The 27,632-nt window shown below is 41.2% G+C and overlaps 2 long non-coding RNA genes across 2 annotated transcripts in view; one reads left to right on the top strand and one right to left on the bottom strand.

Moving 5' to 3' along the window:
* The first annotated feature begins 955 nt into the window (after nucleotides 1–955).
* The window catches only part of LOC123606131, a 66,905-nt gene continuing 40,228 nt past the window's right edge, over nucleotides 956–27,632 (top strand). The window contains exon 1 of the long non-coding RNA XR_006716119.1: nucleotides 956–1,455. This is a non-coding gene — a long non-coding RNA (uncharacterized LOC123606131). The remainder of the gene's footprint in view (nucleotides 1,456–27,632) is intronic.
* Nucleotides 3,493–27,590, bottom strand: LOC123606132. The gene is made up of 3 exons (XR_006716122.1): nucleotides 27,580–27,590; nucleotides 10,219–10,228; nucleotides 3,493–3,605 (listed from the first exon to the last, which is right to left on the bottom strand). It is a non-coding gene; the product is annotated as an uncharacterized LOC123606132 (long non-coding RNA).

The following is a 27,632-nucleotide window of genomic DNA, read 5'->3' as shown; positions in this document are numbered from 1 at the left end:
CATTTTTAATATTTATTTTTTCTTTTTTTGAGAGACCCTGAGCTGGGGAGGGGGGAGAGAGCTGGAAACACTGAATCTGAGGCAGGCTCCAGGCTCTGAGCTGTCAGGACAGAACCTGACATGGGTCTCAAACTCAGGGACTGCAAGATCATGACCTGAGTGGAAATTGGATGCTTAACCGACTAAGCCACCCAAGTGCCCAGGAATGATAGTTTATTAGCAAAGAAGGAGAAATTAGAGATAGTGTAAAGCATGTCTATTTTTAATTGAAATATCGTTCACACATTTGTTGTATTAGTTTTAGGCATACATTGTAGTCATTCCATATGTCTATAAATTATGTTGTACTTAAGCACAAGTGTAGCTATCATGTGAAAGCATGCAACAGTATTATTACCGGATTGACTCTAATCCATTGGCTGTCCCTTGTATCCCTAGGACTCATTCATTCCATAGCTGGAAGCCAGTATCTCTCTCTCAAAGGTGTCAATTCTTTATCTAACCTAAATACTTTGGTGGTAAACACAATTACCTCTTGTTCAGCATGTGTAAATTGGCAGTCCATTTTTCTGTGAACATTGCTTACAAATATTCTGTGAACATTGCATTACAAATGATGTCATTACATTAATAAATTCGGTTTCATTCTTCACTCACAAGAGAGGAGGAGGAAAAGATTTCTTTGTGTCCCAGGCTCTGTCACTAAGACCCTTCCCAGTGTGGATAGCAGGCTGAGTTGCTCAGAGCACCTTCAGTCCCTCAGCTGAGCGACCAGGGTCTTCAACATTGCGGGAATTCCCATGATGGCCAGCAGAGAGAGCTCGAGCACCACAGACCCGGAGGGGAGGGTTCCTCTGCCTGGGCAGTGAAGGCCAGCAGAGGACGCACCATCGGCTTTTCTGATCCAGGGCTCCTCAGAGCAGGAAGGGCTTCTGTTGCTCCCAGAGGACTCAGGGCCTCTGCTGCTGCCTCAGGACAGAGAACAGAGCTGAGTTACCAGCAGGTTCTGCCGCCCGCCCCAGGGGAGACCTTGAGAGATTTGCAGGAACTTGGCATCTCCTGAGTCGCCAGAGAGAAGCTGCCTTGTTGTACTGGATGCTGAGAAGGGGGCACTGGGTGGCTTCCCTGGGCAAGCTGATTGCTGAGCTGCACAGGCACTTGCATTCTCTGGGTTGTTCCCTTGTTTCATTCCTCCCCTTCCCGGACAATATTTGAACAAGACGTATTTTACTCAAGGTCTCATGGGTTGCGGGGTCCCACGACATCACCTCATAGATGCAGTGGATGGTTTGTTCCCAATTCAGGCTTGTTTCCAGGAAGAAACCCTGACAGAAATTCAGAAGAATGGGAGCTGCATTCTGTTAGGACGTAAATACATGAAATGCGTGTCTCAGGACCTTCTAGAAGAATGAGCTGGGACCCACTTTCCAAGTCCTGCTGGAACCAGAGACTGAGGTAAGGGCACAAACTGTCCCCCACATCATACATACTTTTTAAAAAATTTAATGGTTATTTTTCCAACCTAGTGAAGTGACTGAAAACTACAGAAAAACCTGGTAGGTAGCTGTCATTAACTTTATGTTAACTTTTAAATTCCAGTGAGTAAAGATACAGTGTAATATTAGTTTCAGGTGTCCAATATAGAGCAACACTTCCACACATCACCCGGTGCTCATCCCAGGTGCACTTCTTAATCCCCACCAGCTGTTTCACCCATCCCACCTCACTGTGGAAGCCCTCAGTTTGTTTCCTAGTTAACAGTCTGTTTGTTTGTCACTGTGTCCTTCCCTGCCCCCTTTGTTTTGTTTTACTTCCATGTGTTAGTGAAATCATCTGGTATTTGTCTTTCTCTGATAGGCTTATTTCACCCAACATAACATTCTCTTGCTCCATCCACCTCGTGGCAAATGACAAGATTTCATGTTTTTATGGCTAAATAATATTACATTCCATATGCTACATCTCAACTTATTCATCAGTTGATGGATGCTTGGGCAGTTTCCGTAATTTGGCTGTTGTAGAAAATGCTGCTGTAAATATCATGGTGCATGTATCCCTTTGAAGAATTATTTTTGTATTCTTTGTGGAAATACCTCTTAGTGAAATTGCTGGATCGTAAGGTAGTTGTATTTCCAGTTTTTTTTTTTTTTTGACGAATCTCCATGATGTTTTCCAGAGTGGCTGCACCAGTTTGCATTCCTACCCACAGTGCAAGAGGGTTCCTCTTTCCCCACATCCTTGGCAACACCTGCTGTTTCACCCTTCATTGATTTTAGTCATTCTGACAGATGTGATGTGTTATCTCATTGTACTTTTGAATTGTATTTTCCTGAAGATCAGTATTGTTGAGCATCTTTTCATGTGTCTCTTGGCCATGTGTATGTCTTCTTTGGGAAAATTCATGTCTTCTGCCCATTTTCAATCTGATTTCTCCTTTTTTGGGTGCTGTATAACTTTATATGTTTTGGACATTCACCCTTTATCAGATGTCGTTTGCAAATTGTATTCTGTAGGTGTTTTAGTTTTGTTGATTATTTCCTTGATGACAGAAGCTTTTTATTTTTATGAAGTCCCATTATTCTTGCTTGTCTTTCCCTTAACTCAGGAGATATATCTACAAAGACGTTTGTACAGCCAATGTCAAAAAAGATACTGCCTGTGTTAATTATCCTCTGGGATTTTTATGGTTTCAGGTTTCACACATAGGTCTTTGTCCATGTTGGATTTATTTTTGTGTCTGTTGTAAGAAAGTGGTCCGTTGTTGGTCTTGTTTTGTTTTGCAGGTTGCTGTCCAGTTTTTCCAAAACCATATGTTGAAGAGACTTTTTAAAGTTTATGTATTTATTTTTGAGACAGAGAGAGCATGCAGAAGAGGGGCTGAGAGAAATGGGGAGAGAGAATCCCACACATGCTCTGCACTGCCCTGAGATCATTACCTGAGCTGGATCTACAATCACACGCTTTGGAGCCCCCCATGTGTCCCAAGACTATCTTTTTTTTTCCCCCATTGGATATACTTTCCTGCTTTGTTGAGATTTAATTGAGCCTATAGGTGTGAGTTCACTTCTGGGTTTCCATCCTATTGATCTCTGCATCTGTGTTTTGTTTTTGTTGTTGTTGTTGTTGATGATGTTGTTTTTTGCCAGTACCACACTGTTCTGTTCAGTATAGCTTTGTAATATAAACTAAAGTCTGGAATTGTGATGCCTCCAGCTTTAGTTTTCTTCTTCAATTTTGTGTTTGGTCGTGGGATTCTCTCTTTCCCTCTTGTCCTGCCCCTCCCTTGCATGTGCTTTCTTTCTCTCACTCTAAAAATAAATAAACTCAAAAAAATTTAGTGGCATGGAATATCCTATTTAGGCAAGACTGCCTCTCTGAGGGGAATGGCATGGATCTATGAGTTAAATTTCCAGTACTGACTAGGGAATTCTTTGCTGACTGGTTAAAGGTTACATTCCTACAGGAATGAAATGAGGTTTATTGACATGGGTCCTTAACGTAAGTAACTCCATGATGGGCCTGTGATTTTTCTTAGCATTCCAAACCCAAATTTTTACACATACATTTTTTATTAAATGTATAGCCCTAAATAATATTTTAGCCATCTACTACTGGCCCGATGATCATATCCTGTGAAACTGTGACTATCTCCTAATCATAGGTGAAGATCAAGTCTGTAACTCTAAGATCTTTGTGGCTCTAAGTTACTTTGATCTATGTTACTAAGACTTTTGTGAGTCTAAGTTACTGCTGGCCTTCTGAAGTTTGACCCAGGGACCCCAAGCGAGGTTGCTGAGCCATCACTTAGGCATAGAAGCACCCTTTTCAAGTCACCTCGCCCTAAAGCATTGGCTTTCCTTCTTGTACTTCTGGCACTTACCCTTTGGCAAGTCACATATCCTCATGCAAACCTGTCAAAATGGACCAGAGAAAACTGCTTGCCTGTGACTGCCACTTCATGGTCACATCTTTTCCTTCTGAACCCCCTTGAACTCCCTATCATTCTTCCAGTCTTTGAATATCTCTTTTTTTTTGGAAATATCTGATTCTCTTGTATTCCTGCTAAAAATATGCATGAAAATATTAAAGCAATGATTCTTTACAATAAGTGAGCCAGTCACAATGATTCATCTGGCCGTGTGTACATTTTTAGTTTTGACAATGTTTAGGCATGAAGTGAAGTATATCCTGTTAATTTTTGAGTATCATTCATTATCTAGGATAACCACCTTTATGGAAAGCCATTCAATGACATGCTTGTTCAAGATCAGAAAAACATTTAATTTACATACCACATAATACAGTGATATATACATACATACGTTATTATCTTAAAATATGTAAAGTGGATGTTGCTTTGAATTGTATACCATGCATTCAGTTTTCTGTACCACGAATGCTATTTTTTAAATTAAACAATAGTAAGAACAACAAGAATAGGTACATGGCCATCACTAGTAACTAATACTAGAACTAGTCATATAATATTATGTGTTGAAAATATAAAACCATGATTACTAATAATCTTTTCATTTGTGATGGGTTTCTAGTTGCCAAAAAAAATTGGGAAGATATTATTGAGTCTCCACATACATCAGACTGTTTTCTGACTATTGATGTCCTATGAGTTGATACATGATCACAATCAATATCCCGAAGAGATATGGTAGTATTAACTAAAGTTTATATTTGTATTCAGATTGCTTCGGTTTTATCCTCTTCTGTCCCATACTCATCCCAGCCGGCACATTACAGTCATCCTGTTTCCTTAGGCTCCACTTGGCCATGACAATTTTTAGATTTTTCCATATTTTTCATAATCTGCAAAGTTTTGAGGGTATGTTTGTAGAATGTATTTTGTAGAATGATCCTTGGTTGGATATGTCTAATGTTTGTTCAAATGCTTAGGCCAGAGTTACCATGTTTTGGAGCAGAAGATCCAGAAGCATAAATAACGCCATCCATAATTATCACTTCACATAAAAGTTGTTTACTCTGAAGATTGGGGTCTTTTTTTTGTTCCATACAAATTTTAGGACTGTTCTCGTTCTGTGAAAAATGTTGTTGGTATTTTGATGGAAATTGCATTAATTGTGTCAGTTGCTTTGGGAAGTATAGACATTTTCATGAAATTTGTACTTCCAATCCATGAGTATGGAATATCCTTCCATTTCTTTGTGTCATCTTGTATTTCTTTCATCACCGTTTTATACTTTTCAGAGTATAGGTCGCTCACCTCTTTGGTTAGATTTATTCATAGATATTTAATATTTGGTGTACAACGTAAATAGGACTGTTTTCTTAATTTCTCTTTCCACTGCTTCAGTATTGTTGTCTACAAATGCAACAGATTTCTGTACAATGATTTTGTATCCTGTGTCCTTGAGGAATTCATTTATCAGTTCTAGCAGTTACTGGGTCGACTCTTCAGGGTTTTCTATATATTGTGTCATGTAATCTGCAACCTGTGAAAGTTTCACTTCTTCCAGATTTGGATTTGTTTTTATTTTATTTATTTTATTTTATTAATTTTATTAATTTAATTTAATTTAATTTAATTTAATTTAATTTAATTTTGTTTCATTTTGTTTCATTTGTCTGCTGACTGTGGTTTGGAATTCCAATACTATGTTTATTAAAAGCTGTAAGAGTAAACATCCTTGTCTTCTTCCTGACCTTACAGGAAAAGCTGTCAGATTTTCCCCATTAAGGTTGATTATAACTGCAGGGTTTTCATAGGTACCTTTATTAAGTTGATGTATGTTTTCTGTAAATCTACTTTAGGGGGTTATAATCATGAGTGAATGTTGCACTATGTCAAATGCTCTTTTCTGCATGTATTGAAATGACCATATGGTTTTTTTCTTTTAAAGTTTATTAATCTTGAGGAAGACAGAGAGTAAGCAGGGGAGGGGCAGAGAGAGAGGGAGACACAGAATTCGAAGGAGGCTCTTGGCTCTGAGCTTTCAGCACAGAGTCTGATGCGGGACTTGAACTCATGAATCATGAAGTCATGACCTGAGTTGATGTCAGACTGTTAAAGGATGAGCCACCCAGGTGCCCCGATCATATGGTTCTTATCCTTTCTCCTGTTGATGTATTGTATCACATTGATTGATATGTGAATACTGAACCACCTTTGCAGCTTGGGAATAAATCCCACTTAATTATGGGATATATTTACAGTTGTTATATCTTCTTTTTGGATTGTATCCTTTAATGTTATATAGTGTCCTCCTCTGTCTCTTGTTATGTATTTTTTTAAGTGTATTTTTTTCTGATACAAGTATTGCTACTCCAGCTTTCTTTTGACATTCATTTGTGTAATGTTTCTCTATCCTCTCACTATCATTCTTGAGGTGTAAAGTGGGTCACTTGTAGGTATCTAAATCTGTTTTGTTTTTTCATCCATTCTTACACCCTATGTCTCTAGATTGGACCATTCACTCCATTTACCTTCAAAGTAATGATTGATATGTATGTATGTATTGCCATTTTATTGCCTGTTATGGTTTCTAATGATTTTCTCTGATCCTTTCTTGCCTTTCTTTCATGTTTTGCTTATTTTCTTTAGTGATATATTTTGATTTCCTTATCTCTATTCTTAGCATATTTATGACTGGTTTTACTATATGGTTACTGTTAGGTGTTTATATGCCCTCTTCTGCATTTAGCAGTTTGTATTAAGCTGATGGTCATTTACCTTGGAACCCATTATTTTCTCCTCCCTAGGTTTTTGGTAGATGTTATTATATTTCAAATCCATTTCTCTGAGTTCCTTAACTGATTTTTTTTTTGCAGAAATATTCATTTTTTACTTGATTTGTGTCTTCTACCTCTATACTGTCACTTTTGGTCTCTCCTTTCCACTCAGAAAATCCCTCTTAATATTTCTTGCAGGACTGGTTTAGTGGTACAAACTCCTTTAGTTTTTGTTTGGGAAAGTCTGTGTCTCCTTCATCCTGAATGATAGCCTTGTTGGATAGAGTATTCTTGGCTGCTGATTTTTCCATTCAGCACTTTGAATATGTGATGTCACTCGCTTCTGGCTTGCCATGTCTCTGTTCAGAAATCTGTAGCTAGCCTTATGGGTCTTCCCTTCTAAGTGAAGGTCTTTTGTCCTGCTGCTTTTAAGAGTTTTTCTTTCTTGTCACTGTAATTTTCAAGTTTGCTTACAATATGTTTGGATGTTGGCCTGATTTTGTTGATTTTGATGGGAGTTGTCCAGTCTCCCGGATGTGGATGTTTGTTTCCCTCCCCCAATTAGGGACGTTTTCAGCTATTATTTCCTCAAATAAATTTTCTGCCCCAAATTCTCTTCCTTCTGGGAGTCCTCCAATATGAATACTATTATCTTTCCTGTAGTCACTGAGTTCCCTTAGTCTCATCTCATGTTGCACAATTCTGTTCTCTCTCTCTGGTTCAGTGTGATTAATTTCCATTACTCAGTCTTCGAGGTCACTAGTGTGTTCTGCTGCTTCTTCCATCCCTCTGTTCATTCCAGCAAACGTGTTTCTCCTTTATTGTGTCCTCAATGTCTACTGGGTTATTTCTTATCTCTATGTCAGGGGTCTCACTCTTCTACTCATTTCACAACTCCAATGAGTATCCTTATGATCATTGCCTTAAATTCTGTATCAGGTATGTTACTTATATCTCTTTGGCTTAGATCTCTGGCTGTGGCCTTGACTAGGTCTTTCATTGTGGATAAACATCTCTGTGTGCCCATTTTGTCTGTCTCTCTGGCTCTATTTCTCTGTGTTAAGAAAGTCAGCTGTGCCTTCTGGTCTTGAAATTAATGACGGTATGAAAAAGAGGTCTCGGAGTCCTCAGTAGTACACATCTCCATTTATAGGATCTGGACCTTCAGGAGGATATCGTATGGTATTGCTCACGCCATGCTGTTGAGTCTGGGTTACTTTTCCTTTCAATGCAGGTGTCTGCACTGATTGCGTGCCTGTTGTGGGCTGTGCTTGCTCTCAGTGGTGTCAGTGGGACCCAGGCAGGCCAGCTGTGGAGTGGTATGCCCGCTGGGTATCTTGGGAGCAGGGCAGGAGTGTTAGCAAAATTGCACAGGGCTACTAGTCCTATGCCAGGTTTCCCAAAGTCCTTTGGTGGCTGGGTACTGTGGACCAGCGGTGGAAAGTAGGGGCTTGAGGATATGCACAGAGCATGTCTGCACCTGGGGACATGTGGCTGAGTGAAACAGATGAGGGTGCCTGGATATGTATAGCTGGGTGAGGTGCAGATGTGCACAGCGTGCTGTAGTGGCTATGCATGCAGCTTGTTAGACAGGGTGCCCTTGTGGTTTTAAGAATGTTTGCCCTGAGACCAGCAGGCATGGTGTGGTAAGTCCTCCAGGGAACCCTTGGGACTGGCACACTGCTAACGGGTTAGGTAGCAAGGGTCTGTCCAGCCTCACCCTCTGGTGGGTGTTTCTATGCTTATTCTGGGAGGCTGGGGGAGAAGAATGGTACCTGTGAGCTCCCTCGTTGGAGAAGTCCTCCAACACCCTCAACAAACAGCATGAATACATCTGTGTCCTGTTGCCTTGGCATTGTGTAAAATGCCATGTTTACGATGCCTCTCTACACAGGCAGCGACCTGGCTATCACTCATCCTCCTGGATCACCCAGTGCTGGGTCAGCTGACCTCCAAAGCTCCAGGATCTAAACTCAAGGGAATTCAGCCCCTCTGGGTTTTAATGCCAAATGTTATGGAGATTAGTCTTCCCTGTGTCAGCTCCCTAGTGTGAGGGCTGACTTTTCTGCCACTTCCGCAGGTAGCCAGCCTCCACCTTTCTGACCTTCCTAATATTTCTGATGCAGCTTCTGTCTATTTAGGTGTGGAGTTTGTTCTGCCAGTCTTTGGATCGCTCTCTGGTTCATGGACTTGGATGTGGATGTTATGTAGTTGAACACATGGGACAGGGTGAGCTCAGGGTCCTCTTACTCTACTATTATTAAATTTTTAAGTGTCTTATTTTGGATTTTTGAGACATGCGCAGACAGACTCATATCACCCATACACTTCAGGATTTGAAAGGAACGTTCCCACATTTGCTTCTAGTATTTTGTGTTTTGAAACTCTCTTTAATGAGGTATAATTTACATATAAAAAATAGCCTCAAGTTAAAGGGTATAATTTGATGAGACATGAGGGTACCAGACCATGAGTACAGCACCATGAAATGATATGGTTTCTCCCTAAAGCTTCCATCATGATCCCTTTGTGTCTAACACTAATGATGCTTTTGAAGTAAGGACTACTTTTTTCCCCCACGTTTTCAGATATTGCCCAGGTGTCTGAAAGCCTGCATTGGGGTACCTCCTTTTCTGATAGTCTATATTCCCATAAGTATTGCAGTCAGTCTACGTTTGGAATTTTGCTTCTATTGGATCTCTCTGTATGTTCAAACGCTTTTGTTGCATTACTTTAATGATGAGGCCTTCATCATCGCTTTATTTTTCACTAAATGGTATGAGCTGCAGTTCCACTTATGACAGAATGCACAGGCTTCCTGTGATAGGTATTCAAGAGCAAGGCAGATATCCTGAGCACTTGAGCTGAGAATGTCACTCTGTCTTTTTGCCAGCCCTCTTCCCTTCCCTGCGAGACAAGAATCTCCTTTTGTTCACACAGAATTGTGGGTGAAGTCAGTAGAAAACATTCCCTTCTCTCTATCTCTCAAACTCCCTGTCGCTACCTTCTCCCTTTCCCTTTCTCTGACAATCCCCCAAGCCAAATGCTCCATTCCAGCCATGATCAGGGTGTCCCCCAGCTGCTGGCCTCTGCCCTGTCCATCCCTCAGTGAGAAATCTGGAGTAGGATTATGCAGTTCACAAGTCTGATCAAGAAATCTGTGATCCTCAGAGCCCTCCTGCACAAGGTTGCTGTCTGTGGAAACCTGGCATCCTGGGTGAGGATCTGACTCCATGTGTGGCCTCCTCACCCATCTCCTGCAGTCATTGCTGGTCCCTGATCCTTACCCACCGTTAGAAATCAGCCATATGCTAGGATCAGGTACCTGTCTATCTGACCCCAAGCACCAGGAGTCAGTGAATAGTTCTAAAATAAATGAGCACAAGCACGCGATGCATTTAGATATAGGAAGTTACCATCACCCCAGAAAACTCTCTCGGGCTCCTCTGCACAAAGGGTGATCATGCTACTATCCTCCATCTCCTCAATTTCTGCCAGTTTGTTACCTGTGTGTACCGGAACCGCACTGTGTGCATTCAATGGGGAGTGAGAGTAGGTCCTCCTAGAAACAGACACTGAAACAGAGACAGAACGGTGAATGGTGTATTAAGGGATACTAAGAAGGACAAAGTGGAGGGTGCAGGGTGTGCAGGGAAAGCTTGCAGGCAGATCTAATACATTTTTAAGATATATAAACACCATAGTCTGTCACCTCACACATTCCTCTTCAAATTTCAAAATAGTTGTCATATAAGGCAGTGAGATTTATGAGATTTGGGGTTATTTCCCTATGGTCTTATGTTTTTCTACATGCATTCTGTCTTCTGTAGTTTGTTTGTGGCCTCAGATGAACACTTTAGTGTGTGGCTCCATCTGTGAGTCTTTATGTAATGGAATAGGATTGTCTTCAGATCTCAGATGTAGATCTCTGATATACGCATTCTCATAATTATCTTTCCTTTCTTCATCAGGTATGGCCTGAATTTTATAGAAAAAGTGTGTCTTTGTCTTATTGTTTAAGGTGGTGTTTCCCAATCCCTTGGCTGAGATGTTAACAGTCTTAGTTTAATGAACTTCTGTGACCATCTTTTTTTGATGATCATTTGTGTGGAGATAACTGAAACTGTGAGAAGTGTGAGCGGACATTTCACAGACATTTTGCAGATGCATTCTGTGTTCCATGTCTTCTTTTTGTTATGTCCTTAGAAACAAATATTACCTCTGTTTCACAGATAACACAGCTCAGGCTCTGTGTAGGTCCCCCTGAGAAATGGTATTCTGGCTGAGACAGCAGGAACACAGGCAAATCGTCGGGATATTGTGAGAGAAGTTTAAGGAGATAGATGCAAAGCTGTAGTCAGGGTGATGACAGGGGTCCAGCAGGGGTGGCACCTGGCCATCCCTGAATTATAGGTTGACCGAGGCTGAAGGCCAAAGCAGGCAGTCCACTGATCTAGATCCTGTCTTCGCTTTTAGTCTCACTGAGGGATATGAACTTAGGCAGACAAGCATTTCCTTAAGACCAAGCTAAATTTCCTATATATCCAGGGCATTTTTTCACCCATAAATATCCAGAACCTTTAGACAATGCAGGGAGACAACAACCTTTTTAGATGATCACCTAAGTGCACTTTGATAAAAATGACATTTCGGAGAGGAACCCTTCATTGTGCACTGAGAGTAATCCCACATAGCAACTCCGTGTGGAACTCATGCTCCCTGTTGAGGCTGTGATCAGGAATGGCCTGCAACTGCATCTCATTGAACCCAGGACCCTCCCCTCTTCACTTCCTCAAACTCTGCTTACTGTCCTCAACTTCCCTTCTATTCCTGTGTGATTCAAGTTTCCCCCACTCCTTCACTGGTGCTTCCATTATGGTGACCACAAGGTCTGTGTCATATAATGCATGTGCCCCATTTCACACAGGACACCTGAGGCACCAACACTTAGGGGTGCATCTCATCCTTCACAGAACTCAAAGCATTGTGTCTGTAAAATATGCAGCAGTACTTGTGATATGTCTGCCTTTGTGTAAAAATCCTTTCTTTTTGACAAGAGAAACCTAAAGCTGACCTTATTACATGGAAATGACACAGCCCATTGTACACATGTCCTGAGAAGCTTGAGATATGTTACACTGTCCTCAGGCAAGTTTGCAACTGAATTGCCAAGCCCTCACTACGATCTCTACAACATTCCCACCTAGCCTTTCATGAAGATGAATATGCTTTACAAGTCCCTCATCCATTTCAGGCCATCTTACCAAATGGAGGAGGTGGAGCAGGGGGGTCATAGACCATGACTGGTGATGAAGGATGGTCCATAGGGCAGGACATGCAAGGTGGTCATGGGTAAGGACCAGGCTCTCTTGTATGCATAATGGCCCACAGAACATAAATTAAAGGTATAACGTTTCCGAGGCTGTGTCATCCCCCTCTTTCCAAATAGTAGCATTAGGATTCACATTTTTTTTTAGTAGAGCATTTAGGGGCTGAGCCTTAAGAAAGAAGTTTGGAATTCAGTTTTGAGAGTTGACAGCCAGTCCAAGAAAGCCTTGTAATTGGCTCTTAGTTTTAGGTTATGAGAGATTGTGGATGCCTTGAGTCTGCCTGGATCTAGATGTGGGCCTTGTTCTGAGAACAGGTGAGCTAAATACCTAACCTGAGTTTGAGCAAACTGCAGTTTTTATTTGGAGACTTTATGGGCATTTTGAAACCAAAAGTTTTCCCAGGGGGGTGCTGTCTTCATGTAAAGGGGCATGAGCAGGGAGCAGAGAAGCAAATAATCTACACATTGTAACAAAGTAGATCCTGCAGAACACTTTCCATCATCCAAATCAGCCTTTAAGGCTTGTGGGAAACGTGAAGCACTCTGTGAAACCCAGGGAGGTTGCAGTCCAGATGTATTGTCATTCCCTGCATGTGAAGGTAAAAAGATACTGGCTATCCTTATCAACTAGAATGCTAAAAACTACACCACATGGGTCATGTAGAGTGAAAATTTTGCTTTCAGGGGGGAGTGGATGTTGGTAGAGTGTGAGGTTTGGGAAGAAGGGGATGTTGAGGGATTACAGTGCTATTTATTTCTTGGAAGTCCTGGACAAAATACTATCGTCAGCAGTTGGGTTTTCTCACAGGTATAATGGAGGTGTTATATGGACTACTGCAGAGGATCATGAGACCATGAGCCTTGTAACATTCTATCATGATGTTGATGCCTTGAAGGCCTTCTTGATTTATACGATCTTAATTATAGGGAGAAGTTTTGCGGGATCGATTTGAATCTTGACGGGAGGTACACTGTGGATTCTGCCAATATCAGTTGAAGATTTTGCCAATAAAGAAGATGGTGGCTGATCCCATAGGAATAAATGATTAGTACCTCCAGACTCAGCTATAGTACCAGCACAGACACGGCACAGAAAAGTTGCCAAAGGATCATTTGTTTCCCCTTTTTGCTATTTTGGGTACTGGTACTCAAGTTCAGAGTATCCACACATTACTTTAGAAAATCCTTCAAAGGAGCCTCTTGGAGGATAGAGATTCCTAGTCTCCTGAGGGAGGCATTCAGTCAGTAGTATCTTAAAGTTAGATCTATATTGTAAAAGAGAGGGTAAATGGTCACAATTTCCTTATGTAAGAGTTGTAAATTAGGTGCCAACCTTCTGGCCCTTAAAGGCACTGAGAAAAGCAAGTTCTTGCAGACTTGCCCTCTGAGGGCTCTTCTCAGGAAAAGCCCCCTGTTAGACCCTCATGCCCTCCGTATCCAGGATTGTCAGAGATGAAATATCTTCCCCTCGAAAGGAAGTCACATTCAATGTATCTATTGACTAAAATGCCTTGTGGTGAATTTGGTCCCATGAAGGTTCCATTTTCATTGCAATATTCTAAGCAAATAAAAGGACCTGAGCAAAGTTGCAGACAACTCTGATCAATACATAGAAGTGTTCCAAAACCTAACCCAGGGTGCTGGGGAAAGAAAAAGACACAGGCCATCCCTAACAAAAGGGACTCTAACACTCTTTCACTGTTTTTCCTAATACATTCTGGTTACTGTAACTGTATATGGGGGCTTCTCCCTCATTCATTTCCTGGGTCAATGATTATGGTGATTAGAGCCAACTGTCTCTAGTTGGTCCACCTTGGAATGGAGGCTTTCAGGAATATTCCCAAGCTGCTGCCAAAACTCCTTTTAATCAGTGGAAGTTCTCTGTCTTCTCTAGCCTGACATGGACTTCCTGATTCCACTTGTTTGTGGAAAAAAAAACTGGCGTCTGCTCATCTGTTCAAGTTGAGAGACTTTAGGACCAGGAGACCTCTCTCTCTCTGCCCTCTAGGCTTTTATCTGCCTCAGGCTTTTAGGCAGAATCTTGTCTCTTCTGCCTTCTCCCCCTCCTCCTGTTTCTGCACCACTTTGGATGAGGCCTGCATAACTAGCTCCTATACCATCCTCAGTGCCTCAGGCACCATTGGTTTCCCCTCCCACCCTCTAATGTCAGAGAGTGAAGAGCATTCCCTTGGGCCACCCACTTCAGATCTCCCCACCAGTGTCCCAGGTAAAAACTGACAATAGGGAACACATTGAGTGTCTTTTGAATGGATGCAAGAGAAATTAATTAGGTATGTAAACGAATTTAAGTTTGTTGCCTTAATTAAAAGTAGAGTTATCAGCATTAAATAGAAAACTTTATCTAGGTTTACTAAAGGTCAAATAAGCTCATGTTATTTGTGTTGCAATATGTTAGCAAAAAGGTAACACAAATGATGGTTAATTCTTTCTCAACATTTTCATGGGTAATTGTGAAGATAGCTTTCAAAGTCTTGGTAACCTGAAAGGTATAAGTTTTGCTAGGATGATAAATTGAAGTTGAATTCATTGGACATCTAGGACTTTTCCAAACAAGATAAAGTGCTAAAGCTTTGATTGCTACACATAGGTTTGTGCTTTTGACTTCTTATTGCACAGAAACAAAGGATATTGGGGTCTTTTAGAAAACATGCTTTTGCTTACTTGATAAATTTGCCATCTGCAGAATTCTGCTGTAACAGTTTATAATTGGTTACTACTTAGTTTTCACTGGAGACTAAGATTTCTATGAGTTAAAGTTCTGCTTAATGTAATTAAGATCGATAAAAATAAGAAAGTTATTATGTAGAAAAGTAGGATATATGTAAGAAAGATATAAGGAATGGGAATACATTTTTGTTGAAGGCAGAAGAAAGTAATTTTGTCCCAAGTGAGACAGGTTGTTTGGAGAAAAGTGGCTTAAGTCACAATCTGAAAGCAAAATAAAGTTGCAGGTTTGTGAAAGTAAATCTTTGGAAATAAATTATATATGTGCTCAGGATGGACTAAGGTTCAAATAAATGGATTTTAAAAGTACCGTAGTATAAGATTAAAATTCTGCCCTAGTCTCTGTTACAAAAGCCAAGGTATCTTGGATTGTCAGTATGCTTTTGAGAAAAAAAAAAGGAAAAGGGTAAGCAAAGTTTTCCCCCCACTTTTGTCTGGCCAAAAAGATGGAAAAAATGTGATTTTAGCCAAAAGGGCAGGGCAGTATGCCCTTTTGATCACCATAATATATAAAGGGCTTGTACTAGAATACATAGGAGCTGTTTTTCTACACTTATCCCAGTGTCTGCCAATTAGTAACAACCTAGATACTCTAAATGACTGGAACATATATCTGTGGGCACTGCTGCAAAAGGCAAGGAAATAGACCTGCACTTTGGCCCTTTTAGCCCTCTTGACATCCAATTATATCCTAAAAAAAATGGTTTTTGCAAGCCTTTTAAAATATATTTGTAAAGCCGACTAGTGTTCGGCCAAAATAAAATTAGTGCATCCTTCTACAACTATGGAAGTCTTTCTTGGTTGTAGTCAATACCCCCAAAGTCCTGCAGGTGGAAAACGGAGGGATAGAAGAAATCAGGGAAGACAAGGTCAATTCTGGGAGGTAGGGTCAAGCCTGGATAAGAGTGACTGCTCCCAGCATCTCATGAGACTGACAAAGCTTTTGGCTGCCAGTCGAATAGCCAGACAAAATGCAGGGCCAGGAGATGAGGCTTCTTCTCCTGTCCAACTGTCAGGGTCAGGACATGAAGCTTCTCCTGGCCAGCTATGGAAAATTAAGATAAGGGATGCCTCTTCCTCCTTTTCCTGTAGGTGGGCATTTCCCCATCCAAGGCCAATACTCCTGTGGGATGCATTCTGAAAAGTTGGGGTGATTTTGATCCATAAATTCTGAAAGAAAAAGAGAAAGACAGCTCATTAATTATCATGGGGTTGCAGGCCCTATAGGGAACTTCCAGTTTCCTACTGGGCCCAGGCAATTACATCCCAAGATCCTAACTGGGACTATGACCATCCCATTAAGAAATGGTATTGCCACCACTTCCAAGCTTGTGCTTTAGAGACATTAAGGAGGTCTAAGGTTAAGCCCTTAAATTATGTTAAATTAGTCACTATTTTACAAAGACAAAATGGGAGCCCGATGGCCTTCCTAGAGAAGTTGAGGGAGGCTCTCTTTAAATGTATGGCTATCTCCCCTGACAGCCCTGAGGCTGAGATGATTTTAAATGACACATTTGTGACTCAATTGCCCCCATATATTCAGAGAAAGCTGCAAAAATTGAGTATTGGCCTGGAAGGGATGCTGGAGGTGGTCTTATGAGCTGCCAATTAGGGACATTACAACCGAGATAAAAACAAATCAAAACAAAACAACAGGAAAGGAGCCTTAAGAAAAACCTGAGGCCTTAGTCATGGCCTTACACACTATGTCAGACAGAGGAAGGTGGGCACCAGAAGCAGGGCCTGAGGTGTGGCCTGAGCACAAGGTGGTTGCCTCCTGTCTGTAGACAGAGAAGGTGGGGGAAGGGAAGAAGAGGACTCAGAAGCCCCATTTTGTCTTTTTAATATATGCTTGTGTCATTTAGTTTGTAAATTGTATTTGGAGAGATGTAATTTTTGATTCTTTTTTTTTTTTAATTTTTTTTTCAACGTTTATTTATTTTTGGGACAGAGAGAGACAGAGCATGAACGGGGGAGGGGCAGAGAGAGAGGGAGACACAGAGTCGGAAACAGGCTCCAGGCTCCGAGCCATCAGCCCAGAGCCTGACGCGGGGCCCGAACCCACGGACCGCGAGATCGTGACCTGGCTGAAGTCGGACGCTTAACCGACTGCACCACCCAGGCGCCCCTGTAATTTTTGATTCTTAATAGCATTTGGAAGCTTCAAAATACCTATTGAAATAGGCTTCTCATTCAGTTTTGTGAATTTTAGAACCATAGTTGTTCAATTTAGCTTTGAGAAAATTAAGTTTGAGATGACCGAAAGTTCCCCATCATGGCCATTGAAGTTCTAAATTATTTCTAGTTAAGTCAATCTATTCATTTATACATGTGCATACAGAGAGGGACCATAGTTTTTAAACATAAAACCATCCAGAGTCCCAGTAGGCAGGATGCCCTCAAAGCATTTTGATGTCTGGGATCCCATTTCTTAGAAAATTTTCAGGGATTGCCTGTTTCCAGAAGGAATCAGACCCAAGGCCAGGACAGTTCCAGAGAGAACAGTCAAACCCCAAACAGATCATAGACTGAAAGATAATACAGTTCCAACCGGCACTGTTCCACTGGGAACAGTCCAGTTGCAGAGGGGAAAAGGAACAAAGGCCTTCACTATTCCGACTAGCACAGTTCCAACTGGAAAGGTCTGATTGTGAAAAGGACTCAGACTGAGGGCTAGCCCAGTTCCAGGAGGAGCAGTCTCATTCAAGACAGGAATTAGGCCAAAAGCTAGCACAGTGCCTTTAGACTGAAGGTCAGATGAGCACCCTTTGAGATGATTTAAAAAAAAAAAATCGTAAACAGATCGCAAATAAATTCTGGAGAACTGAGACATGAAGTGTGGAGCTTGAAATCCAGGATAAAACTTGTCCTTAAAACCCCAGGGTAGGCATGAAAACAGCGCAAAAATATCCATGGGTACTGCACCCGTTTGCTAGCCAGCTCTGGAGCAGTTGGAGTCTTCTCTGGAGCCCACTTCTGATCACCAAGAATTGTCAACCTTAAAAATAGAAACCGCCAGTTATTTTACCAGAAGAAGATGGTTTTATTGAGGAATGAAAGAGAATTGTAATCTGGGACATACAAGCTGTGGCAAAACCATAAGCAAGTACAGGAAACAAAGGAGGGGAATGCTTTTTTTAAGGAGAAAAGAGGTAAGTAAGTAGGAAAGGCTGATGAAAAGTCCGTTGGAGTAAAATGGGGGGTTTGAAATGTGGTGGCTTCTCATTGTCTGAGCTGTTGCAGAGATGGTGGTGGTGAGGAAAGAGTTTCTTCCCTCTGGCTGGAGTAGTGTATTAGTATCCTCATGAAAGGTCAAACCTTTTTAAGGTCAAGGCCTTCTCTTACTGTTGTGTCTACAATTAATTTGCCATGGCAAGGTGGGATAGCTGCCCCTACCAAAACATCCTGTGTCCATTTTGTTAGGTTTCCCATTACTAATTTTCACAATTTCATACATGTTTTTGATGAAATGTGAAAAAAATTTTTGAAGGTTTGGGTTTGAGAGAGTGAATGGCTAAGAAAGAATTCTTGAGATGTCTTTGGTGCAAAAATGTGATTTTTTTTTTATAGCACAGGGACAGGATCTGTGGGCAGACAGAGCTTCATTGGGATTTTTTTATTTTATTTTAAAAAGAGTGAGCACAAGTTGTGGGAAGGGGGCAGAGGCAAAGGGAGAGGGGAGAGAGGGGGAGAGAGAGAACCCCAAGGAGACTCCATGCTCAGCCTCGAACCTGAATGAGCTCTTCCTAATCTGGAAGATCAAACATTAGAGAACAAATAATGTTTCAAACAAAAGTCATAAAAATCATACTTTTTTTTCAGTTCATTTAGTGTCATGTTGCTAATCTTTTGTTCAGTTTGAATGTAGCTTTTTAGTTCTAGAAATTCTTGCCCATTTCACTTTTATGATTTTGAAGATAACAAAAAGCTGTATTTGTTTTTTTAAAAAAAGTTCTTTTTATGAATCTCCTTGAAGATGAAACTTATTTTGCAAATGACAAATGACTGTAATGCACTTGACAAGAAAGTTCAGTTATTTCTATGACACAGAACACTTCAATAATCAGAATATCAAGTGATGATCTTATTATCAAAGCATATTAAAACTTCCAGAATTTCATATATATATTTGAACACTTACAGCATTTACCCAAGCAATGCAACCTAAGGTTTATCATTATTTGTTTGAGAGTTCTTTCCAAGTAATTTAACATACGAAATGAAAAAGCCTAATTAGCCAAAAGGAATGCACTTACAATTCACATCTTGTGGAAGTTTGTTAAAACCCTCAGAGAGTTTTATATGTATTTATTTTTGAGAGAGAGAGAGCACAAGTGGGGGAGGGTAAGGGAGAGAAGGAGACAGAGAATCCAAAGCAGGCTCCAGGCTCTGAGCTGTCAGCACAGAGTCTGATGCGGGGCTCAAACTCACAAACCGTGAGATCATGAACTGAGGTGAAGGTGGATGCTTAACCGAATGAGCCACTCAGGCACCCCAACCCTCAGAAAGTTTTAAAATACAAGTCTAAATAGGATTATGGTTCAATATAAAACTTAAAACTTATTTATTTAACCAAGGTGGCAATAAGATTTTAAAGGCAAATATGTAGGGTTATATAGTTGTGAGTAAAACTTAGCTCCTTACATATTGAGAAGTTTTAACCTTTTTAAAGTAACCAACGACCTGATAAAGACAAAACATAGAAACTTTGGTTATCTAGGGAGACAAAAGAGGAGAAAAAAAGAACTTTGCTTACATTTTTTTCATCAAGAGCCGACCAACAATCCAAGAAACCTTTGCCTTTTTTAACAGAGAGAAAAGCAGAATTTCAATCTTATACCAGCGTACTTGTTAAAATCCATTTATTTCAACCTTGTCCCAACAGCACACAAAATTCCTTTCCAAAGGTTTCCCTTCATAAAACTTTTACAACCTTTTTTTTTAAAAAAAATTCAGAGTTGCTTTCCTTATTTCCATCAAGCTTAATTACATTTAGCAGAAGAATTTTAACTTTTAGAAACCTTAGTCTCCAGTGAAAACTAAGTAGTGACCATTTGTGAACTGTTACATCAGAATTTTTCTAGATTTGAAATTTTAAAACAGAGGTTTTTCCATAGTAGAATCTTTCAATAAAGCATAAAGCATATTTACCAACAAACCCACGTATCCTCAGGTTCTGTGCAATAAGAAGCTGAAAGCACAAAACTACCTTCAGTAAACATAGCTTTCGTATTTTATCTCATCTGGAAAATACTTAGATACCAATGAATTCAAACCAATGTATCATTTAACTTAGAAAAACTACAAAGTTTCAGGTTACCAAAGCTCTTGATAGCTATCTTATCAATTACTCATGAAAACTTTGAGACAGACGAAATTAACCATCATTTCAAGTCATCTCTTTGCTAACAAATGGCCACAGAGATAACAGGAGCTTATTTGACCTTTAGCAAATGTTGGTAAAGTTTCACATTTCATGCTGACAACTCCAAAGACATGTCTATTTTAATTAAATCAACAAACTTAAATTAGTTTAAATATTGAGTATGTTCCACCTGTGTCCACTTAAGAGTCAACCAATTTGTTCCCCATTGTCAATTTGTACCTGGGACATTGGTAGGGAATCTGAAGTGAGCATTTATAGTCCAAAGGGGTGCTCTTTGTTCTTTGACAGTGAAGGGAATAGGAGGAGCCAATGGTGCCAGAGGCACCCTGGATGGTATAGGAACCAGTTAGGCAGGCAGTACCCAAGGTGGTGCAGTAACAGGAGGAGGGGGAGGGGAAGGCAGGGATGGGAGACCATCTTCCTGCTGCCAGGCAGGCTGGAGGCAAGTCAAAGCCCAGAAGACAGAGAAAGAGCTTTTCTGGTCCTAAAGCCTGTCAGCTCAGACAGATGACAGATGCAGATGTATTTTTTTTCCCCACCAACAAGGGGAAACGGGCAGTCCATATCTAGCCAGAGAAGACAGGGAATTTCCTTGAAACAGAAGGAGATTTGGCAGCTACTTGAGAATATTCCTTAAACTCCCTGTCCCAAGGTAGACTCACCAGAGATAATTGGCTCCAATTATCATAGCCATTAACCTGGGAAATGAATGAAGGAGACGCTCCCACTTACAGCTAGAAGAACCTGAGTCTGTAAGGAGGAACAAAGAATGTCAGCATCCCCTTTGTTAGGGATGACCCGTGTTTCCTCCAGCAAGCTGTATTTATTCAGAGGAGGCTTGTTGAGACAACCACCCAATATATCAGGAGGGAATTTATCAGTCTGGTTAGTGGCCAAACACATTCTGCAAGAGGCCCTTAGATCGGGGTCCTGATTTAGGGCCACTCAGGCTTAGACGTAGGGTACCTCAGCCCGTGTGCCCTTTTTCCTGCAGAAGAGATCTAACGGAAAGGTTATACTGAAACTTAATGTCCCATTAATGGGCCATTTTTCCTCATATCCTAAGGAATAATGAGGTCTTGCAGTGTTACAGAAGTCCAGTCCTTTTGTAAGGCTTGCAATCCTAATTGGTTCCAGTGGGTTGAAAGGTAGGCCAAAGTAGAGTCCTTGGGAACCAATGAAGCAGCTAGAGAAGGTCCATTACCAAAAATTCACACCATCCGTGCCCCTGCTCCCACCCGCCTCCCCAACTCCTGGGTGGAATCCCACAAAGATATGTCTTTGACACTAGGAACCTATGTATGACATACCATAGTTTTCATTTGGGTTCACTCTTGGATTGTACATTCTGTTGGATTGGACAATTTTTGACGACATGTATCCACCATTATACTATCATACCCTCTAGTTTCACCGCCCTAAATGTCCTCTGTGCTGCACCTATTCATCCCTCCACCTCCCTCTGCCCTAATCCTTGACAGTCACTGACCTTTTTACTATCTCCATCATCATTCCTTTTCTAGAATGTCATATAGTTGGAATCATAGTGTATGTAGCCTTTTCAGACTGGCTTCTTCCACCTAATAACATCTGTTTAGGTTTTTCTCCATGATTTTTCACAACTTGATACCTTATTTCTTTATAGCCCTGAATAATATTCCATTGTCCGGATGTACTACGGTTTTCTTTCTTTTTTTCTTATTTTTAATGTTTATTTTTCAGAGAGAGAGATAGAGAGAGACAGAGCGTGAGCGGGGGAGGGTCAGAGAGAGAGGGAGACACAGAATCTGAAGCAGGCTCCAGTCTCTGAACTGTCAGCACAGAGCCTGATGCGGGGCTCGAACCCACAGACCACAAGATCATGACCTAAGCTGAAGTCAGACACCTCACCGACTGAGCCATCCAGGCGCCCCATGGGAGTACCATGGTTTTCTTATCCATTCGCCTACTGACAGACACCTTGGTTACTTCCCACTGTTAGAAATTATGATTAAAACCGCTCTTATCATCCATGTTCAGGGTTTTGTGTGGGTAAAAGTTTTCAACTTTTTGGATAAGTAACTGAGGAGCACAATTACTGGATCGTAGGGTAAGTGTTTTATAAGAACCACCCAACTCTCACCAACGTGGCTATACCACCATTTTGCATTCCCTCAAGGAATGTATGAGTTTCTGTGGCTCCACATCCACAACAGCATTTGGTGTCATCAGTGTCCTAGATTATGGCCATTCTAACAGGTGTAGTGGTATCTCACTCTTGTTTTAATTTGCATCTACCTTCTGACATATGGTGTAGAGCACGTTTTCATATTCCTATTTATTATGTGTATATCTTTCTGTTGAAGCATCTGTTAAAGTCATACCCCATTTTTCTATCAGGTTGTTTATTTTCTTACTGTTGAGTTTGAAGAGTATTTGGCATATTTTAGATAACAGCCCTTTATAGGTGTGTGCTTTACAAATATTTTCTACCAGTCCGTGGATTCTCTTTTTGTTCTTTGATGAGGTTGACTTATTATTAGGTTTGCTCCTTAGTTTTTTATTTGAAGCATTGGAATCCAAAACTTCATACTAGGGTTGAGAAAAGAAAGCAAAACTGTTTGAGAATTTGCCCTGAAAACATCTTGTGTATTTTAGCTTACTTTGTGTAATAACAGTGAAGCTATAGTTGCAACTATGTGCTCATTCCTGGCATAAAGATATACTGAGTCAAGTGTTGAGCAGGAGAGTTTGGATGCAAATTTTCTGATGAAAATTATGTGTCATCTATACTTTAATGTTTTGAAATCCATTCCTAATTGTATAATACTGTCATGACAATGGTTCTTTTTAAAAATTTTCTTTGGAGAGACAACGCACATGAGCAGGGGGAGGAGCAGAGAGGGAGAGAGAGAGAATCCCAAGCACATTCCATGCTCAGTGTGGAGCCCAATGCAGGTCTCCATCCCATGACCCTGGGATCATGACGCGAGCCAAAATGAAGTCAGACGCTCAACCAACTGAGCCACTCAAGCAACCCCAAAATGGTTCTTGTTTAATGGAAAAATATTTGAAGGCTTCAGAAATGTTCTCAGGATATGGAATCTGCTCATTTTCTTTTTTCTTAAAGGGCTTGTCACATCATTTCTCCTGTTCATTTTCTCTCCTTCAGATGTCTCTGCTCTAACTCTATGACATCCTCCTTTGTCATTTTATGAATGATTTCAATACTTTCCAGCATCAGTCCTCTTAGCATCCTGAAATCTTACACCTCATAGACCATTGGCAGCAGAGGCCAGCATCAAGAATGTTGCAAGGAGGGTGAGGAATAGCCACTTGAATGAATTAGAGAGGAATACATGAGAACATTACCCAAGGACAAAACTTTCTAGGGAAAGAATTTAGTGTGTTTTCAGTTGTACAAGATTTAGTTGGATCCTGGGGGAAGCATGGCTTTGTCATTGCATTTGTGTGGAGGTTACATGTGGGTTTAGGAAATGCGTGTGGTGCTCTGCTGATGCATGACAAAGCCATCACAGTGATCAGTGGTACATGCAGCAGGTTACTTAGGATATATCATTGTGTTAGTGGCCAGTGCTGGTTCCCTCAGCATCATCCTACCCATGGATCCTAATGAGGATCTGGATGATCCCTTCCCCATGGTTTAGTCTCAAGCAACTGACTGTTTTAGGGCTAAGATGAAATTTTCTAATGCCCACACCACCAGGGACACAATAGTTGCTGATTTCATCCCTTCTGAGATGGACAAGGTCTCTCAGGACTTTTCTATTCACTTATGAGAAGGAAGCTTGTTTGAGGGAGCAAGGGAGGATCTCATCAGCCCTTCTTTGCTGCATAACATGTGGGATAAACACCTGACCTTTCTAAGTCACTGCCTTCTTGTTCTCTCCTATAAGGGGCTTTAAGAATGGTTAGTGGTCATTCTGGGAGGGCATACCAAGTGGGAGAGGGCCTGGGGAGCCAAGTAGGTGGCTGGAGGTGTCCAAAGCATCTTCATGTGGTAGGTGGTTCCACAGATGAATGCACATGTAAAAATTTCATTGAGCTGTTTTACAGTATGTGTGCAAATTCAGTTGTGTATTTTATAAACTCAAATATTATTTTCAAAACAATTTTGATAAGAATGAAGAGTACTTAAAAGCAAGTGCATCTAGCAGTGATGGTTGTAGAACCTCATGAATATACTAAAATCCACCATGATAAATTTCATGGTGTGCAAATATCTTTTTCTCTCTTTTTCTAAAAAAAATTAACTGAAGTACTAAATATCTCCATAAAAGTGCTCAATGAATTATCTCACAGTATGTCAATATCTCAATAAAAATATCCAACCCAGAGTGATTCTGTGATCATTACAAGTTGTTCAGCTTCTCTGGAGCCTCAGATTATTCATCCTACACTCAGCTTGTTGTCTTACTGTGACAGAGAAGGGGGAATGGATGTTGGGTGACAGTTATCATCTTGGCTGTAAATGACCTGGAAGGTCTAGACCAAGCCCACCTCTCAGTGATCCCTGACATCCAACCCCTGACACCCAGTAGTGTGTGCATGACCCTTTTGAGAGTTTCTCTGGTGCGAGCTAACCCCCTTCCAGGCACCCCACCTCACCTGGTAAAGTCCCATTTATCCTTCAGATTGTCAGGGCAAGTAGGACTTTTTTAGGGAAGGTATCGGTTTTCTCCTAAAATAGGTAATTTCCTTCTAAATCTATCTTCATGGCCTTATCTGGTCCTTCCCTTAATAGCACTTATTTTAGTTTGTGGCTATTTTCTTACTACACAGTTATTAGACTATTTTTTTTTTCCTCTGCTGTATCTGATTCCCATGAGGTTGGGCCGTGTGTTCTGGTTCACCACGATGTACTTTGCTTAGAGGAGAATAGGCTTTCTGTTAGTATTCATGGAATGAATGAATAAATGAGTGAATGAATCAGAAGCTTGGATACAGACAAGGATGTAGGGAACCTTTGCATGTTCCTTCAGTTATTCCTTAGCACACGGGAAAACTAGGTCTTGGACCTCAAGTTCAGAGTATCTGAACATTATTTTAGAAAATCCTTCAAAGTATAAGAAATATTGACTTTGTTCATACCTGTATGTTACCTGCCTACACGTTGGAGTGAGGCATATTTTTTAAATTTTATTGGTTTATTTTGAGAGTGCAGGGAGAGGGAGGGGCACAGAGAGAGGAAAAGAGAGAGAATCCCTAGCAGGCTCCACACTCAGCATAGAGCCCTATGTGTGGGTCTTGATCCTATGAACGTTAAGATCATGACGGGAGCTGAAATCAAGAGTTGGATGTTTAATGGACTGAGCCACCCAGGTGCCCCTAGAGTGAGGCATTTTCATTAACCTGAAAACTCATAAGCTGAGGTAGTAATACAATAGGACATGTACGAGACAGTCTTCAACTTCAGATCAGAAAATCTTATTGACTTTGTTACAATTACAGTCCATGTGCCAAAAAACATGCAGCCTAAACATGAGAATGAAACAGGTGATAATTCCACTCTGAGTCCACACACTAGCTGCTGACATGGGACAAATTACTTCACCATTTGAGTCTGTGTTACCTTAGAGAAACTGGGACATTAACTGTGTACTTTCTAATCCTTTATGAAGTGTAAGGGTCACGATGTGTGGAAATGAATCTGCACCATGCTTGCATACTGTAACAGCTTAATCTGTGGTAACCTTCTTATCATTTTGAGAATGTAACTTACTGAGAGCAGAGACCCTGTCTGTTTGTTCTCTATGGTGTCCCCAAGACCATGAATCATGTCTGACACATAGGAGGTACTTCACATTTGTTGAATGAATATTTGGCAGTCTTGGAGAGAAGGCAGAAGGAGGAATGGGACATATTTGTAAAATAAAATGATTTTTCTAGGAAAACGTTTACGTTATCCTACAGCACCCCATTTCCATGTATATTTAGACAATAGAGAGTCTTTTCTTCTTTTTCCTAAAGCAGCTTGTGTAATGAGGAATAGGATGCAGAACTTTCCTGAAGGTTTCAGATGAAGCCCCAGAGCTCAGGGAGGACTAAACATGTGTCCTCTTCCCTGACCAGTGGCAGTGAGGTAAAAAACTTTGGGGAGCATGTGACTATCATATTTCTTTTTTTTAATCCTTATTTATTTTTGAGAGGGCAGAGAGAGTCAGAGTGTGAGAGGAGAAGAGGCAGAAAGAGAGGGAGACAGAGAACTTAAAGCAGGCTCCGGACTCTGAGCTGTCAACACAGAATGTGATGCAGGGCTCAAACTCACAAACTGCTAGATCATGACCATATCTGAAGTCAGATGCTTCACCCAGTCAGGCCTGAGATGCCCCATGACTGTCATATTTATTACATGGAGTGCCCATTCTTCATTTTGGGGGCCAAGATAGAGGCAGATCACAGGTATCTGGACTCCCTGAGACAGTTACCCTACATACCAAAGTAAGATGTGACACTCCAAAATATGACACTTGATGGCCTGGTTCAACCAGCCCTGCCAGCTTCTCAGAAACCGAGAAGGAGTCATTGATCCTCCAGGTGCTGTATCGGGCCAGTGAGGTCGAGAATGCCCTGATGGAATATCTGGCAGTAGCTGAATCAGCAGTGGTGAGCAGCTGGACCCAATTCAAAGGGAGGTAGGGACGAGGACACAGAGGGCATCATGTCTGTGTGTGGGCACCCGGAAGGCAGGTGCAAGAAAAAGATTTTCCAGGCCATATCTCCCCAGCCTCCCACCTAGGGTGGAGGGAGGGCAAAGTGCTTGTGCATGTGCATTTACACTGTGTGGTCACCAGAGGGTATTGTGGCCCTAACTGTGTGTGACAGAAATTGATGCTTGTGAATGCTGCTGCTGCTGCCAATCTCCTACTGAATGAGCCCTTACTATGTGCAAGCTCATTTCCCCCTCACAACACCCTAATTCATTAAGGATTCTGGTACCCCCCCCCTTTTTTTTTATAATAGCAAAGAAACATAAAGAGATTAAATAACTTGCCCAATCACAAAGCCCTTAAGTGGTGGAGGTGGAATGGGAATCTGAGAGGTCTGGCTTCAGAGCATGCATTCATTGATTCAACATGTGTGTGCTGCGTACTCAGTATGTACAAAGCCCTGTGTCCTGTAGGTTTATGGTTGTAAGGTGATGGTTAGAGTTGGTATGAAGTTTAAGTTGAGAGATATGTTTAGGGTCACAGTTAGTGTTAGGGGTAGGACCCAGGAGGTTCCAGGTTGTGAACTCCTAGCAGTACAATTGTCTCTACTGAGGGCTGAGTGGAGGCTGCATGGGAGCCTTCAGTTCAGACTTAGTCTTTTCATGCCAGGACCAGCCTCCCGTGTGTGAGACTCTTCAGTTGGGCCTCAGAAATCTCCTTGTGCAGTTCCATCCTGGCAGTGGAAATGATATGGTGATGTTCCGAACCAAGTCTGAACAATACTGTAGGGATCGGGCCCTATGTGCGTGGTGTTCTTAGA

This window comes from Leopardus geoffroyi, chromosome A2 (genome assembly GCF_018350155.1).
Source record: "Leopardus geoffroyi isolate Oge1 chromosome A2, O.geoffroyi_Oge1_pat1.0, whole genome shotgun sequence".
NCBI classification, from domain to species: domain Eukaryota; kingdom Metazoa; phylum Chordata; class Mammalia; order Carnivora; family Felidae; genus Leopardus; species Leopardus geoffroyi.
The sequence above is the reverse complement of the archived record's forward strand: the minus strand, read 5'-3'. Positions and strand labels throughout refer to the sequence as shown.